The sequence below is a fragment of the Lissotriton vulgaris genome, chromosome 5, assembly GCF_964263255.1.
Source record: "Lissotriton vulgaris chromosome 5, aLisVul1.2, whole genome shotgun sequence".
NCBI classification, from domain to species: Eukaryota; Metazoa; Chordata; class Amphibia; order Caudata; family Salamandridae; genus Lissotriton; species Lissotriton vulgaris.
In genome coordinates, this window is record NC_141693.1 from 1,987,947,137 (window position 1) to 1,987,965,933 (window position 18,797).

At 48.3% G+C, this 18,797-nt stretch overlaps 1 protein-coding gene across 1 annotated transcript in view; it reads left to right on the forward strand.

The window, feature by feature from the left end:
- Positions 1-112: 112 nt before the first annotated feature.
- The window catches only part of SURF1 (SURF1 cytochrome c oxidase assembly factor), a 79,646-nt gene continuing 60,961 nt past the window's right edge, over positions 113-18,797 (forward strand). Inside the window, exon 1 of the mRNA XM_086924728.1 lies at positions 113-250. The gene's annotated coding sequence lies outside the window, so the exon portion shown is untranslated. The remainder of the gene's footprint in view (positions 251-18,797) is intronic.

The following is an 18,797-nucleotide window of genomic DNA, read 5'->3' on the forward strand; positions in this document are numbered from 1 at the left end:
CCTTGCAGAGGTGGCGTGTACGAGCACCGTGGGTCTCACGTATACCGTTCCAAGATGGCTCCCTACTGATCTCTTGGTCTGTGGCGTGAGCGAGCACTGTGGGTCTCACGTATACCGTTCCAAGATGGCTCCCTACTGATGTCTTCGTCTGCTCTCTGTGGCTGAATTGTCCCATGACCCGGAAGTGAGGACTTAGCTGACAGTAGGACCTGTGCATCCAGGAGACAGAGGTGAAGCCGAAACAGACTAAGTGCGTGAGTTCAGTTGCAAACAACTACAAGGTTGGAAAAGCCAGGGAAGACGCTCATTACCAGCAGAGATCGTTGTGGCAGACTGGGGGTGGGGCAGAAAATGCATTGAGGGGGCAGGAATGCACCCAGTTTAAAATGCAAAACTAGCGCCTAGAAGCAGGACATGTTTCCAGAACGCCAGAGTAGAGACGATATCAGGGGCAGCATTGACATCAAAATCCAGACAGTACACTACTGAACTAGCCAATAGGTCTCGGCTTTGGCTTTAGGACCCTATAAGTGTTTAGTTATGCAGAACAATATCCTTACTGCAACAACGTTAACTGTTGCATGGCTAAACACTTATAAGGTCCCAAAGGCGAGACCTATTGGCTATGCCAATGCTTGTTTTAAACTATGACACCACATCTGCACAGAAGCAATGGAAATTCTTTTTATCTTACAAACTCCAATGGAATTAGCAAGGCTAGACATATTTGCAATTCAGCTACAAAAATAATTAACGGAAGCCACCCACATACTGACGAACATGGAAGAAACTCGGTGTAGCTTCAAGTTGGAATATAAACATTAATTCTTGTGGTGTTCTTATGAATTTCTTTAGGCACATTATGAAATGCACCGTCCTGACTTCGTCAGTTACGGTCGCTCCCTCCTGCCCCTGCTCTCTCCTGCCTCAAGCTGGGTATCGTTTGCGCAGATCCGCTGCTAACCACAGAAATTGTCATTCGCTGCATTATTTGTGTATTTTTCAACTGTATTGTCCTGCCTTGAGATCGTGTGCCCGTGTTTGTTGTTAATTGCTGCATTATTTATCTGTTTGTTTATACCCCTGCATTAGCTGCCTTGAGATCGTGTGCCCGTGTTTGTTGTTAATTGCTGCATTATTTATCTGTTTGTTTATACCCCTGCATTAGCTGCCTTGAGATCGTGTGCACGTGTTTGTTGTTAATTGCTTCATTGTCTGTTTATTTTTGCTTTCTGCATTGGCATTTGTGTGGCTGCCCCGCGTAGTTATTTGGTCGGTTTCACCCGACCCGGTCAGCGCTTCCGCCCCAGCCGCCATTGCTGTTGTTGTTGTTGTTGCCCAGAGCCCGCCCCCTCCACCACGCACCCGCCTCCCAGCTGCTCCTCCCTCGCCCCTCCCCCCTCCCACTTATGACAGATGCTCTTGCGCGCAGCGGTCGCGCCCCATGCGCGCCGAAGGTGCGCCAAAGGTAAGCCCGTCTACACCTTTCCGCGCCTGGACCGCGCCCAGCGCCAGACCCCCCGGCCCTTGTACCACCTACCCCACCCGGATTACATACGACTCAACCACCACCGTCTTAGCCCTAAACCCCGGCCGTCTCCCCAACTGCGTCCAAGCCGCTCCTAGACACACCCATGGACCCTTCTCCTGCAACTCCTGCAAGTATGACGGCACCAAGACCAACTCCTCACCCACTAACACCAAACAGAGATCTGACACCAACCACCTAAAATGCATCCTGCTCAACACCCGCTCGGTCCACAGACACGCCATCGACCTTTGGAATCTACTAGACACCATCTCTCCGGACGTCGCCTTCCTAACAGAAACATGGATGAACGCCTCTTCTGCCCCAGACATCACCATTGCCATCCCGGAAGGCTACAAGATCATCCGTAAGGACCGCACCGACCAAACAGGAGGAGGCATCGCTATCGTCCATAAGAACTCCATCCGCATCTCAACCAGCTCAGACGTCAACCTTACCAGCGCCGAACACCTTCACTTCCAGATCCACACCGATCCCAAGACCACACTCAGAGGCACCCTCCTCTACCGACCACCAGGATCCCGTGCACAATTCACTGAAGACATCACTGATTTTATCACCCCACACGCCCTCCCCTCCGAGGAATACATTCTACTGGCAGACCTCAACTTTCACCTGGAAAAGAGCAATGACAGCAACGCCACCACCCTTCTGGATAATCTCGCCAACCTCGGACTCAAACAACTTGTCACTACCCCCACCCACATCGCAGGTCACATACTCGACCCTATCTTCACCTCCAGCAAACATGTCTCCTTCAGTCACACCACAACTCTACATTGGACGGACCACAGCTGCGTTCACTTTAGCTACAATAAGACCACAACTCACAACCATCCTCAACCTACTCTGCGAAGAAACTGGAACAAAATCACCATCGACCAGATCTCCTCGCTTCTTCAAAACCCCCCTGTCCACTCCTCAAACCCCGACCAAGCAGCCATTAACCTCACCCAATGGCTATCCAACAGCGCCGACATCCTAGCACCGTTGAAAAAACGCCAAATCAAGCTAGGCAGCAAGAACGCATCCTGGTTCAACGACGATCTTAAGAAATCTAAGAAACTCTGTCGCTCCCTCGAAAAGGCCTGGAAAAAAAGACCCAAACACCAGCACCAGGGACGCCTTCAAAAACGCCACCCGCACACACCACCAACTAATCCGGTCTGCCAAGAAAGCCGCACTCAAAGACCGACTAGATAACAACGCCCACAACAGCAAGGAATTATTCAACATCGTCAAAGAGTTTACCAACCCCTCAGCCAACTCCAACGACATCACCCCCTCTCAAGTCCTCTGCAACTCCCTAGCTTCATTTTTCCACAACAAAATCGCAGACATCCACAACAGCTTCGACAACCGACCCGGAGACCAACCCACCCAACCCTCTGCAGGACCTTCACCCCCCTTGAACATCCTTAATGACTGGAACCCAATCTCCACTGAGGACACCATCCGCCTGATGAACTCCATCCACTCAGGATCCCCCACAGACCCATGCCCTCGCCACATCTTCAACAAAGCAGACTCCATCATAGCACCACACCTCCGAGACGTCATCAACTGCTCCTTCAACTCCGCCACCTTCCCGGAAAGCTGGAAACATGCCGAAGTCAGCGCCCTTCTGAAAAAACCCACAGCTGACCCCACCGAACTCAAAAACTACCGCCCCATCTCGCTCCTTCCATTCCCGGCCAAAGTCATCGAGAAAGCTGTCAACAACCAGCTCGCCGCATTCCTCGAAACCAACAAATCCCTCGACTCCTCACAGTCCGGCTTCCGAGCCAAACACAGCTCATCGCAGCCACAGACGACATTCGAACTCTACTGGACAATGGAGACACAGTCGCCCTCATCCTCCTCGACCTCTCCGCAGCCTTCGACACAGTCTGTCATAGCACCCTATTACAGCGCCTCAGAAACATCGGAATCCAAGGAAAAGCACTGGATTGGATCACCTCGTTCCTCACCGGAAGAACCCAAAGAGTCCGCCTCCCACCATTGAAGTCTGAAGCCACTGAAGTCATCTGCGGCGTGCCACAAGGATCTTCACTCAGCCCCACCCTCTTCAACATATACATGAGCCCCCTCGCGGTTATCGCACGCCAACACAACCTCAACATCATCTCATACGCTGATGACACTCAACTGATCCTATCACTCACCAAAGACCCGAACACGGCCAAAACCAACCTACATGAAGGAATGAAAGAAGTAGCCGAGTGGATGAAGCACAGCCGACTAAAACTGAACTCAGACAAAACAGAAGTCCTTATCCTAGGTACCTCCCCCTCCGCCTGGGATGACTCTTGGTGGCCAGAGGCCCTTGGAAAAGCACCCATCCCGACGGACCATGCACGGAACCTGGGCGTCATCCTGCATTCTTCACTCTCCATGTACAGACAAGTCAACGCCGTTTCATCATCCTGCTTCAATATTCTTCGCATGCTCAAAAAAACATTTCGCTGGATCCCCACTGAAACTAGAAAAACTGTCACCCACGCTCTGGTCACAAGCCGCCTGGACTATGGAAACACCCTTTACGCCGGTATCACCGCAAAACTCCAGAAAAAACTCCAACGCATTCAGAACGCTTCAGCCAGACTCATACTAGACATCCCGCGTAAAGACCACATCTCTGGTCACCTGAAAAACCTCCACTGGCTCCCCGTCAATAAAAGGATTACTTTCCGCCTCCTAAACCACGCTCACAAAGCACTCTACGAACTTGGACCCGATTGCCTTAACACACGACTCTCCTTCTACACCCCCTCCCGCCAGCTACGATCCTCCAACCAAGCCCTTGCTACTGTACCTCGCATCAACAAAACCACCATGGGAGGTAGATCCTTCTCCTACCTGGCAGCTAAAACCTGGAACTCACTTCCCACTCACATTCGCCTCACTCAGAACCACCTAGCATTCAGAAAGCAACTTAAAACTTGGATATTCGACAAGTAATTCCCCCACCCTTCTTCAAGCGCCTTGAAACCCTCTGGGTATGTAGTGCGCTATATAAATCATTTGACTTGACTTGACCATTTGAAATGAAATGTGGTAATTAATAATGTGATCATTTTAGCACGGTCACGCAATGATTTTGTAACAATTTTTTTAATTGAAACAAATAAATGTATTTACTCATTCATGAAAGGCGGGCATACTCTCTACTATTCTCTGTTGTCTGTCAAGCTCCTCAGGCACAGAGGGCCATATTTTATAAAGTATGACGCAAACATTATCGCCGCTTTACCAGCAGGAAACTGCAGCGTTAAGGGGCTTGATAATATGCCCATGTCAATTCCCATAGAAGCCCAGGTTTGATGTCCTGCACACCAGAACCTGAGCTTTGGGAATTCACAAGGGCATATTATCAAGCCCCTTATCGCCGCTTTAGCAGCAGTTTCCTGACGCTAAAGCGGCGATAATGTAATCGCCGTTCTTGATAATATGGCCCAAAATATCTTGTGATCTGACACTAGCTTTTACCCTCAACACTTTAATCCTGAAACCTCACAACTGACATCACAACAGCCATCCTCTGCCCTCTCCCTCCCACACAATGTAGAGTAGATGGCAAAGGCGATCTGGAGAGGCACAGCAGGGTGCAGACACAGGACATAATTATGGAGCACATTACTGGGCACAGATGTTGGAGGGGCACAGTGGACATCAATGGTAGTAGGCACTGTGGGCAGGGGTGAATGGCACAGCTCTTCAGAGTGCATCGACACAGCCCTGTGAGCACATTATGGGCACAGCTTCTGAGTTATTTGGGTACGGTGTACCTATGGGGGAAGAGCACGAAGAACAGCTGGGAAGGCATACATGCCACTGGTACAAATGGCGAGGTGCATAGCTCCAGGATTAAGACCATACAAACCGCTGGGCAGTCTGCACAGTTTTGTGGAGAACAGCACTGCATAAGGGAGGCTGCATGACTTGTACTGGGCACATGCGAGAGGCGGCAACTCTAGGCAGACTGGGGAGAGGCATAGTATGGAGTAGGACCCAGCGTCGGCATAGCTGAGAGACAAGGCTCTTGGGAATAAGCCACTTGGTACACTTGAGAGGGAGAGATTGGACAATAGTGCACTCAGCAAGGGAGAGGGGCGGAGGGCAAGGCCCCAAGGAGAGAGCTGACTGGCACAGGTCGGAGTTTGGTGAAGAGCGAGAGGCAGGTAAGCGTAGTACCAGGATTAAAGTGCAGTATGCATCTGTTCTTGGCATGTAGAGCTGCAGAGTCACACACTGCGCATTAGATCGCCAATGGTGTTGGGCTCGGATGATTGCATGTTGTTGTCGTCTTGGAAGAAGTCTTTGTACTCACAAGATAGGTGACTCCTCCCTTGGACGATAGTGCGCATGGGCATCGACTCCATCCTTAGATTGTTTTTCGCCATGATGGGAAATGATGGAGTTAGTAGAAAGAAACAAGCATTTGCAATGCAATAGGTCTCGCAGCATTAAAGTTTAAGTTACTGGCATTGTAAATGACAATGCTTTGCATATTTTTTTTTAATTTGCAATTGGTATATAAACATTGTTTGTGAATGGTTAGCTGTTGCTTATGCTAAGCTAAGTTGGCAGTAATATAGAGTGCCAGTCTTGCTTGTTATAAGCATGCTGATTTAAAGCGCTCTGATACCTGCGGGTAAAGTTTGTGCTATATAAAAGTGAAAACTAATAAATAAATAAAAAAACAGCCTACCTCTACCATGTCCGTTCTTATGACAGAAGCATGCACAAAGAGAGAAGGGATAGAGGTGTGCACACACAAGGAAGCAGGGACGTGCACACAAGAAACAATGGAAGCGTGCGGACAGCTGGCGGCAGAGAAAAGTGCACACAAGAGATCCTAAGAGGGTCAACACGAGGGATGAGGCAGATTAAGACGCATCCTTTTGTGCAGCACCTGTGTGTGAGACTAGTGCCAGTTTTGTAGCGCATCGGCCTGAGGGCCTTGTGGCGCTGAACATATCGGTGCTCCTGCCCGAGTTAACCCAGGCTTGCCCTTTCCTGTGCCTTCCCCTTTACAGACAGGCGGTCTGTGGTTCTCTGTTGCTGCCCAAGCTGCGGCCTGTGCCATTTCCGGTTAACTCGCGTCATGTACGCGGGCGCCCAAGGGCTATATTCGTATTTTAGAGGCCCTCCCTCGGAGTGCCCCCTTTCTGATGCGGGGCTCCCCGACTCCCCCAACCCTGCCTGTCTCCAGCCTTGCCACATGCCTAGCATTCCAAACTACTGACCCCCTCCCGGGGCAGAGCTCAGCACCCACATCCCTGCCCCGGGAGTACAGCATCCTCTTACAGCCACCGCACCGCCATCCATCCCTGGCCTCAGAAACAGCATTGTCAGCTGAGGTCTGTCGCCTACATCCATTCTCTGCCAGAATTACTGCTCCGCGGTTCTTACGCAAGGGTGTAACGTGAACCATCACTGAAGTATCACTGTTAGCAACAAGAGGCACTCTGGTATAGCAAGCCATTTAAAAGAGCGCATTGTCTTTGGGATGGCAACTTTGCAAATGTAGTGACTAATGTCTGCTGGTGGCTGGATTTGATTCAATAACAATGGGGGCAGGGAGGAAAGTATGCTATGTTAATTGTTTTACAGAGCACTGCTGTTACCCAGTGTCCTGGGGCTAAAGACAGCATTCAGCAAAACCATATCAATATTCAAATGAATAAATATACAGACTGATGACGTTTTTCTTTTTTTCATTACATGCCATCCATTGTCTCATTTGCAGCAGCTGTGAGGTGGGTGGACTTGATAATTCGCCAGACAGAGCTGAATATGAATTTCCTCACTCAAAAATCACTATACCATTTTACTGTAGATGGCCTTAAAGTTGATAAACCCAAAAATGTAACCATAGGGCTGCACTTCCTTGCATCAGATCGAGCTTTAGTTTTGTTTGACATCAGCACTGGATTCATTTTTAAAAAATGTACGTTTAGTTTGTGTAAATTATGATCCATCAGAGCCCTTGCCTAATAGCAGGGATTGTGAACAGCCTTTCCAAAAACCCATGTGAATCTCTACTAATCAATATGTCAATAACGTACAGGGCCTCATCTTTGGTGTTCGGTACGTTTCTTTAAAAAGCCTGTAGAGGAGGAGAGCCTGATGGGAGGAGGTAGCCTTTCCCTTGGACGACCTTTCTATAAAAAATAATAAAGAAAACACAATAAAATGCTATACAGCTGTACGCCTTACATAACATTGTACACACACGAATGATGCGCAGCCTCACCGGAAGTCAGGCAAAGTCGCCTGTGACGGGGGCGGGGCCGCGTCCGGACCAGAAGAGGAGGCAGGCGGAGTGAAAGCGTCTCGAGGCCCGGGGCTCCTGTAAGCCGTGGAGAGCCCCGGGGCCGCCAGAAGGAGGTTGCGCAAGTGTTGCACATGCCTGGTGCCTGCCGCGTGCGGAGAGCGGAGTCCCCCAAAATTGGCCCGGTAAGTTGAAAAGGGCTGGGGGGGTCTCGGTGCACTCGTGTGTGTGTGCGTGTGTGTGTATGCATGTGTGCGACGGCGGGGGGGCTGGGTGCACTCGTGTGTGCGCGCGCATGTGTGTATGTGTGCGGGGGGTGTGTCTCTGTATGTATGTGCGTACGTGCATGGGCGCTCGTGTGTGTATGCGCATGCATGTGTGGTGTTTCGAGCTTCCCAGGAGACAGCGCCTGGCCACAGCGCACGTTCGCGTGCACGTGACAGTTTCAAATCGCCTCCAAGGCGATGCGCGCAGCCAGGATTGTCTCCTGGGAAGCAGACACGGCGACAATAGGTTCTTGGCGAGAACGCGCTTCCGCGCGCTTAGCCGAGACCTAAAAAGAGATGTCTATGCGTGTATATCTAAGTAAGATAGAACTGGAACAGATACAGGTCCCGGGGAGGCGGGTGGGCGTGTGAGACTTTGCAGTTCTACATGCCAAGAACAGTTGCATACTGGTAAGTAGCATTTTCCGTTCGAGGCATATGAGCTGCAGATCTCACACTGAGCATTGATTATACAGCAACGTCTCCCCTAGCGGTGGTCACCTGCATCTGTTGCAGTAGTTTGAAAGAGAGCTTTGAGGACAGATTGGCCTACAGCAGCTTGCTGCTTGGCTTGCACATCAACACAATAGTGTTTAGTGAAGGTATGTGTTGTAGACCATGTTGCTGCCTTGCAGATGTCTTCTAGGGGAATGTTCCCTAAGAAAGCCATAGAGGCTCCTAGTTTATGTGTGGAGTGGGCTCTAGGAGGAATTGTTAATGTACGTTTTGCTTTTTGATAGCATATTTGTTTGCATTTTACAATCCACCTTGCAACTCCAGCTTTAGAGATGGGGTTGCCCTTATGTGGTGGAGAGAAAGCTACAAACAATTGCTTTGTTTTGCGAAAGGGCTTGGTCCTGTCAATGTAATAGAGAAGGGCTCTTTTCACGTCTAGGGTGTGTAGAGCTCTTTCTGGGTTTTGAAAAAACACAGGCAATTCTACTTATTGGTTTAGATAAAAAGGAGTAATGACTTTAGGAAGTAATTTGGAATTTGTTCTTAGGACCACTTTGTGTAATTGTAAAAATGGTTCTTGTATAGTGAAAGCTTGAATCTCACTCACTGTACCTAAGAGAGGTAATAGCAATAAGGGAAGCTGTTTTCCATGTGAGGAATTACAGTTCACGTTTGTGTAAAGGTTCAAAAGAGGGTCCCATGAGCCTTGTAAGTACAATGTTTAGGTTCCACACTGGAGGGGGTGGTAACCTAGGAGGAATGATTCTTTTTAATCCTTCCATAAATGCTTTAATTGCAGGCACTCTGAATAATGACAGATGTCTATTTTGTAGGTACGCAGCAATGGCTGCAAGATCTAGACGTATAGATATATATGCTAGATTACATCTTTGTAAGTGTAGAAGGTAGCAGATGATATTCTGGATGGAAGCATCCAGGGGATCAACGTGATTATTGGTGCAGTAACTGGCAAATCTTTTCCATTTTGCAGCATAGCAAGCTCTAGTAGTAGGTCTTCCGGCTTCCTTAATGATATTCATACAGTCTGGTGGCAGGTTAAGGTAAACTATCAATGGGAGCACAGAGGGAATCAGACAGGGTCGCCCTCCACTCAAAACTAGACCTAATACAAAAGACCCTGTCGAACGGACGTCCAAATGTGTCAGTTACTCAGAAATAGAACAGTCTGAATGTACTGATAACTATTCCAATCCCTTATGGTTTGTAAGGGGGTAATTCACTGTGCTGTTTCCCAATTTTTATGTTAAAAGAGGCCCAACTTCCTTGACAGAAACACAGAACAAAAAATGCAACTTGTCTGACCCTTCAAGGTCAGTACTAATTATCCACACCAACAATGTTGGACAAATATCTGTTTAGAAAAAATGTGTGAGAAACAAGTGACACCTCACGGAAACACCGCCAACGGGGTAACTGGTATGTAATTTCCAGACAAGCCCCTGTCTCATCATCGGTAGTCACTTGATTCTCAAAGAAAATAGAAAAGGGAGTGTCCAAAACAAACAACCAAAGAAGTGTGACAAACAGTGGAAAGCAGAAGCATCTGCTAGTGACAAGCACACAACATAAATCAGTGCACACAACACAGCAACCAAGTCCCTTAACCAATTTTATTCATAAGGAAAGAGGTGTGCTGTACCAATAAAAAGGCTGGTAGCTATTCCTGCATACCTTTACCTATTTAAAATGCCGACATGTTTCACTGCCACCATAGTTTTGGCAGTTTCATCAGGGCTGCACTATATGCTGCCACTCCACTCTTGGACACTTGTTCTGTGTTAACCAGAGTCAGCCTAGTTGATCATACCGGCCGCCCAGGGGTTGAAACGGATGATGGGGTACTCCTAACGTGAGTCCTCGCCTTCACCTGGCTTTTTAGCTCTCTTGGTGTAGCATCAAATCTCGACTCGAGATCACGAACGAGATGAGGCGCGTTTCAACCCCTGGGCGGCCGGTATGATCAACTAGGCTGACTCTGGTTAACACAGAACAAGTGTCCAAGAGTGGAGTGGCAGCATATAGTGCAGCCCTGATGAAACTGCCAAAACTATGGTGGCAGTGAAACATGTCGGCATTTTAAATAGGTAAAGGTATGCAGGAATAGCTACCAGCCTTTTTATTGGTACAGCACACCTCTTTCCCTATGAATAAAATTGGTTAAGGGATTTGGTTGCTGTGTTGTGTGCACTGATTTATGTTGTGTGTTTGTCACTAGCAGATGCTTCTGCTTTCCACTGTTTGTCACACTTCTTTGGTTGTTTGTTTTGGACACTCCCTTTTCTATTTTCTTTGAGAATCAAGTGACTACCGATGATGAGACACGGGCTTGTCTGGAAATTACATACCAGTTACCCCGTTGGTGGTGTTTCCGTGAGGTGTCACTTGTTTCTCACACATTTTTTCTAAACAGATATTTGTCCAACATTGTTGGTGTGGATAATTGGTACTGACCTTGAAGGGTCAGACAAGTTGCATTTTTTGTTCTGTGTTTCTGTCAAGGAAGTTGGGCCTCTTTTAACATAAAAATTGGGACGCAGCACAGTGAATTACCCCCTTATAAACCATAAGGGATTGGAATAGTTATCAGTACATTCAGACTGTTCTATTTCTGAGTAACTGACACATTTGGACGTCCGTTCGACAGGGTCTTTTGTTGTAGGGCAGGTTAAGGTAACCAAACTCTAAGACTTCAGGAGTCAGATCGCCAGATTCAGTTGACTTGGATCTGGATGTCTGATGTCTCCATGGTTCTGCGTTAGCATGGATGGTGTCAGACACAGTCTTTGGGGTGGAACTAGAGAGAGAGTTCTAGTAGCGTTGTGAACCACGGTTGGCGTGCCCATGTGGGGGCTACTAAGATCATTTTGAGAGACTGTTGTAGGAGCTTGCGTACCACTAGTGGTATTAGTGGGAGTGGCGGAAAAGCGTACGCAAATCTGCCTGACCAGTTCATCCATATCGCATTGCCTTTGCACAGCGGGTGTGGGAACCTGGCAGCGAAGGTTGGGCATTTTGCGTTTTCGTGTGTTGGATACAGATCTATGTCTGGATGACCCCACTTGTGAAAGAATAGTAGAAGAACTTGTGGATGTAGTTCCCATGCGTGAATCTGTTGTGTCTGTCGACTTAACAGATCTGCAATCTGATAGTGAACTCCTGGAAGGTGTTCTGCTAGTATATATTTTGTGGAAAGGCCCACATCCAAATGTTCTGTGCAAGCAGTGACAGTTGCAGAGAATGTGTGCCTCCTTGTTTTTTAATGTAGTACATGGCTGTCATGTTGTCCGTCTGGATCAGGACAGCTTTGTTCTGTACATGTACTTGGAAGGATTTCAGTGCTAGGAATATTGCTAGCAACTCTAGGCAATTGATGTGGAGCACTTTTTGTTGAATGGTCCATTTTCACTGAGTTGTATGGTGTAGGAGATGGGCTCCCCATCATGTCAGGGATGTGTCTGTTGTAGATATTATCTGTGGAACAGGTTCGAGGAACCGCCACCCTCTGGACAAGTTTTTGGTGTTCCACCACTGCAGAGAGCGATGTGTGCGGCTGTCCACCAACACCAGTCTGTAAGTTGTCCTTGAGCCTGGTTCCACTGATGTGTTAGACATTCCTGCAATGGGCACATTTGCAGTCTTGCATATGATACAATAACAATGCAAGATGCCATCATGCCATGAACACTCTGGCTGGGAGAGAGTGTTGGGTTTGAAACCTTGTGACTATGCTTGAATGCTGTGTATTCTGGATGGACTGGGATAAGCCAGAGCTGTAAAAGTTTTTATTGTAGCCCCTAGGTATTGATGTATATGAGAGGGCTGGAGATGCGACTTGGTGTAGTTTATTGTAAACCCCAAGTTGTGCAATGTTTGAATAGTCTGAGATGTGTGTTGGACACACTGATTGAATGACTTGGCTTTTATGAGCCAATCGTCTAGATATGGGAAGACATGGATGTGTTGTCTTCTGAGATGTGCTGCTACTACTGTTAGGCACTTTGTAAACAGGTACAGGTAGCACCATTTCTTTTCTGTATCGCTTGGACGCCCCAGGGCAGCAACGCGCTCTACAAATCCCCTTTTCATTTCATTTCAGTTGTGACTCCGAATGGAAGGGCTTTGAACTGATAGGGTTGTCCTTCTAGTACAAACCTTAGATGCTTCCTGTGAGAAGGATTTCTAGGAATGTGGAAGTAAGCGTCCTTGAGATCTATTGTAGTAAGGAAATCACCTTGTTGCAACAATGGGAGCACTTGTTGTAAAGTGATCATATGAAAATGATCTGAGTGTATATACAGATTGAGGGGCCTGAGGTCGAGAATTGGTCTTAGTATCCAATCCTTCTTGGGTATTAGGAAATACAGCGAGTAAACCCTGTCCCTTGATGTTTTAATGGAACTATCTCTGTTGTGTCCTTTTGAAGCAATGAGAGAACCTCTTGTTTGAGTAAGATGTTCTGTGGACTTTGGACGCTGTCTGGGTGGTATATGTGGAGGGGTAGCTGTGAGTTCTAGGCAGTAACCATACTGGATAATCTGTCTTACCCACTTGTCTGTTGTGATGGAATTCCAGACAGGTAGAAACTGTGTTAGTCTCCCCCCGACAAGAGTTGAATGCTGTTGGGGGAGCGGAAGGAAGTCACTGTTTTGTGGTGGGAGAGGTTTGATTGTTGTTATTACCTCGACCTCTTCCCTTGTTGTTGTTGCCTTTGTAGCCTCCTCTAAAATATCCCTTATTGGAGGATGCTTGCATATTGTTTTGAAAGGAAGCTGAATTGTCTGCTCCAGCTTGTTTGGAACCCCCTCTATAGAAGGAGCGACGAAAGGAGCCTCGTGTTTTTGGGAACTGTAAAGCTTACATAGATTTGGCAGTGTCAGTGTCCTTTTTCATTTTTTCAAGTGTTGTGTCTACAGCAGGCCCAAAATGCTGCTGTTGGTTAAATGGCTGATTTAAGATGGTAGTTTGCACCTCTTGCTTAAAGCCTGAGATGCGTAGCCATGAATGGCGTCTAAGGAGACATTAGTGTGCATTGCCCTAGATGCAGTGTCTGCTGCATCAAGTGCGCACTTGACGGAAGCATTAGAAATTAGCTTACCCTCTTGGATAAGGTCATTTGCTTGTGCTTTATATTGGTTAGGTAGATGCTGTAAGAGTGTTTCTAACTGATCATAATGAGCCCTGTCGTATCTTGCGAGGAGGGCTTGTGTGTTAGCTATGCGCCATGTGTTGCTTGCCTGGGCAGCTATTCTCTTGCCTGAAGCGTCTATCATTTTTAGGTCTCGCCTGTCGATGCGCATGCGCATCGAGCAAGCGAGACTATGGGGGCTTATCCACTGCAAGGAATCGTGGCGATTCCTTGCAGTGCCCGTGACGTTTAAGCTCAATGCGCATGGAGCTTAAAAGCACGTGCACGTCCGTCTTGTTTTACCCGCTCCGCCCCCTCCCCTTCCCGCCGTGTCGCATTTCTCCTCCCCCCTCCCCTCTCTTCCCTTCGTCTTGTTTGTTTATTTTACCCGCTCCGCCCCCTCCCCTTCCCGCCGTGTCGCATTTCTCCTCCCCCCTCCCCTCTCTTCCCTCCGTCTTGTTTATTTTACCCGCTCCGCCCCCTCCCCTGCCCGCCGTGTCGCATTTTTTTTTAAATCCCCACTTCCCCCCTACCCCCCATCAATGCCAACACTGACGCCGTGCTCTGCTGCTTGTTTTTTTCTTCCTCACTTCTAGCTGCTGCAATTCCAGTCCAGCAGCCTGGGCGACGGAGGGAGGATTTGCAAGCAGAGCTGCTCCCATTTGCAATCAATTTCCGTAGAATTTGGCAATGATTTAAATGCTTACTTTTTTCCGCATTTTTGTTAGCACAGAGCTGTGGCATTATCGAACCGGCGTCGATCTCTTTCTGCTTACTCAACAAGGCGCACTGTTGACAAACACTGATGAGCCAACTGGTTTAGCGAGGATAGCGATGTTGGCCACCCCTCACCCTCACTCACCCTCACCCTCACCCTCACTCACCCTCAACCCCTCACCCTCACTCACCCTCAACCCCTCACCCTCATTCACCCTCAACCCCTCACCCTCACTCACCCTCGACCACTCCCCCTCAACACCTCACCCTCACTCACCCTCAACCCCTCACCCTCACTCACCCTCAACCCCTCACCCTCACTCACCCTCACCCTCAGTCACCCTCACCCACCCTCACTCACCCTTACTCACCCTCAACCCCCCACCCTCACTCCCCCTCACTCACCCTCACCCTCACTCACCTTCAACCCCTCACCCTCACTCACCCTCAACCCCTCACCCTCAACCCCTCACTCATCCTCACTCACCCTCAACCCCTCATCCTCACTCACCCTCACCCACCCTCAACCCCTCACCCTCACTCACCCTCAAACCCTCACCCTCACTCACCCTCAACCCCTCACCCACCCTCACTCACCCTCACCCACCCTCAACACCTCATCCTCACTCACCCTCACTCACCCTCACCCTCACTCACACTCACTCACCCTCACCCTCTCACCCTCAACCCCTCACCCTCAATCCCTCACCCTCACTCACCCTCACCCTCACTCACCCTCACTCACCCTCAACCCCTCACCCTCACTCACCCTCAACCCCTCACCCTCAACCCCTCACTCTCACTCATCCTCACTCACCCTCAACCCCTCACCCTCACTCACCCTCAACCCCTCACCCACCCTCACTCACCCTCACTCACCCTCACTCACCCTCACTCACCCTCACTCACCCTCACTCACCCTCACTCACCCTCACCCACCCTCACCCACCCTCACTCACCCTCAACCCCTCACCCACCCTCACCCTCAACCCCTCACTCACCCTCACCCTCACTCACCCTCACCCTCACTCACCCTCACTCAGCGCAACCACAGCATCTTAAACTAAATATATTTAATAAACTTTAAGCTATTGGCAATATAAAATAAAATCCATTTTATTTACGTATTAATTATGATATTTTTTTTAAAGCCATTGATTTTTTTTATTTCAATACATATAAGTCACATATAAGTCCCGTTAATACAAAACATGTTGCTTTACAAATGCTAGAGGTGTCACATTTACAAAAATTATAACTATTGGCTTTGTAAAGAAGAAAGCTATTAATTTCCCTATTTAGAAAAAACAACACATAAATAAAAAACAAAAAAATAAATAACACCTATAGCTCAAACTTTACTACTGCGAGACCTATTGCATTTCCAATGCTTGTTGACTCTTTATCAGGAGGTGGCGCTTCCCCTGAGGTTTGGGAGTTTGCTCGTTTTCTAGCGTTGGAAACGACTAGGGGATACCTTAATGTAGGCAGATCCCCAGGGGCAGGACTATATTTCTTTTCTATTCTGGGGTTTATGATCCTATCACGTACAGTATCTTTAAACACTTCTGGTGCATGCTTAATGACCCCTTTGAACATTGGTAATATTTGAACTGACTTTTGGGATTGTTCAAAAGTGTCTAGTAAAAAATCTTCTTCTGCCTCATTGGAGTGCATTGTGACCCCCTGATGGATGGCAGCTCTATTCAGTAAGTGTCTAAACCCAATATTATCTTCGGGAGGAGATGGTTTGGATGGGTATGGATGTGGGTCAGGGATATCTGGTACATCCTGTGGGATTGAATACTCCCAGTCAGGTGGATCTGTTGGGTAATTAAAAGGGTCATTTGAGTCGCCCCCTCCCCCCATAATATCATCATTATGAGGCGGTGTATGTTGTGGTGAAAAATGAGGAGGAGAAATTTGAGAGGGTGAAGAAGAGGAGGTAGAAAAGAGGGAGGTATAGGAGAAGAAGGGTGCATGGGTGATGTGGCAGAGTCCTTCTTTACAGGCACTGGAGAGGGAGGTGCTGTATCTAACTTCCTCTTTTTGTCTGGCACAGTAGAAACATGTCCTGTCTTTTGGTCAATATAGATCTTTTTCTGTCTAGGATCAGGGTGAAAAAGCTCCTCTTCTTCAGGAACCACTTTCGGTGCCGATTTTTTCTGTTCCGGTCGTGGTTTTTTCTTTTCTATGTGATTAGCCTTAGGAGTTGTGGCAGAGTCCTTTGGCATAGGTCTTGGCTCTGAAGATCTTTGCTTTGGAGCCGAAGCTGGTTTTGTCGGCTTGGAAGCGTCAGAAGCAGGCTTTATTATTTTTGGAGCCGTTTTGTCTTTCGGAGTCAACGGTTTCAGAGTGGATTTCGGAACCAGGACTTCTTTCGGTTTCAGTGCCGAGGGAGCTGGTGGTATCGGCACATGCAGTTTGCTCGGTCCCGAGCTACCGGAAGGCCTTTGAATTTTCTTCGGAGCCAGGCTCGAAGGCGGGGCTTCTGAAGTAGTTTTTCGGTCACGACTGGACCCGGAGGCGAAGTGTTGACGTTTGCCTTCGATTTGGGTGTTGGGTTGGGGTAGGAGCAGTAGTACTCGTGCATTGACCCGATGGTATGAAGTCATCGGAGTCGTCTGCCCCAGATACGATTTCGAGATCTTCGGAATCTTCCTCTGGGACATCTGGACCCTCGTCGAAGATGTCCACCGGTTCCGAAGCTGATGTCTGCATGATATGTCGACGGCCCCACCGATCCCGAATGGTCTTCTTGGATCGAAAGGATGCGCAGGCTGGACAGCTGGACTCGTTGTGTTCAGGTGATAAGCACAGGCTACAGACCTTGTGATGGTCTCTGTGCGGGAATTTTGCTCCACACTTGGGGCATTTCTTGAACGGCGTCCTTTCCATGAGCTGCAGGCCTCATGGCGTAGATAGGCCCAACGCCCCGCATCGACGACCGGAATCAAGCTGATGAGATCGAGTCGATGGTTATTGATGTCCAAAATTGTTTAGAAGAGTTTATGTACGTTTTTTACGCCTCAAACTACTTAGAAAGTAGATTTCTACCGGAAGGCCTTTGAATTTTCTTCGGAGCCAGGCTTGAAGGCGGGGCTTCTGAAGTAGTCTTTCGGTCGCAACTGGGCCCGGAGGCGAAGTGTTGACGTTTGCCTTCGATTTGGGTGTTGGGTTGAGGTAGGAGCAGTAGTACTCGCGTGTTGACCCGATGGTATGAAGTCATCGGAGTCGTCTGCCCCAGATACGATTTCGAGATCTTCGGAATCTTCCTCTGGGACATCTGGACCCTCGTCGAAGATGTCCACCGGTTCCGAAGCTGATGTCTGCATGATGTGTCGACGGGTCCACCGATCCCAAATGGTCTTCTTGGATCGAAAGGATGCGCAGGCTGGACAGCTGGACTCGTTGTGTTCAAGTGATAAGCACAGGTTACAGACCTTGTGATGGTCTCTGTGCGGGAATTTTGCTCCACACTTGGGGCATATCTTGAACGGCGTCCTTTCCATGAGCTGCAGGCCTCATGGCGTAGATAGGCCCAACGGCCCGCATCGACGACCGGAATCGAGCTGATGAGATCGAGTCGATGGTTATTGATGTCCAAAATTGTTTAGAAGAGTTTATGTAAGTTTTTTACGCGTCAAACTACTTAGAAAGTAGATTTCTAACCGGAGCAGAAAAGTTACATCTGAAACCAGTGGCGGAAAAAAACAATCTAAGGATGGAGTCGATGCCCATGCGTACTATCGTCCAAGGAAGGAGTCACCCGTCTTGTGACTACAAAGACTTCTTCCAAGACGACGACAACGTGCAATCATCCGAGTCCAACACCAGGTGGCGATCTTATGCTCAGTGTGAGATCTGCAGCTCATATGCCTCGAACAAGGTATTATGATCATTCTAACTTATTAATAACAAAATACCATGCAAATGTTCTATTGTCTTTTTTTCTGAGTTAAGTGATGTTTTTTGTAGCCCCGCTACCAATTATAAAACAAAACATGTATGCAGTTATAGAGGTATGGTGCCCACATTACACAGCCTTAAACATTAGCATAACAAATAGCATAAGGCAAATAAACAGCATAGTCAATGTTAGGATTGCAGCATTCAAATAGGTGTCTTAATGAAAGGAAAGAGGCTGCTTGGTATAGTTTATAATCATGGGGATTTCACCGAGCTAGCTGAGTGGGTTGTGCAAGTGGCTGCAAAGAGCTAACACGTGGGTTCCAACACCAGAAGTGCTCCGTTCACAGACCCATGGTGCTTGTTTACAGTCAGAGATGCAGCTCTGCTGTTCCGGTTTGCTCACAGATGCAGAGTGGCTTTGATCGCACTTTATGAGGGTCCGACCTGCGAGTCTGTGGACACCAGTAAGAGGAG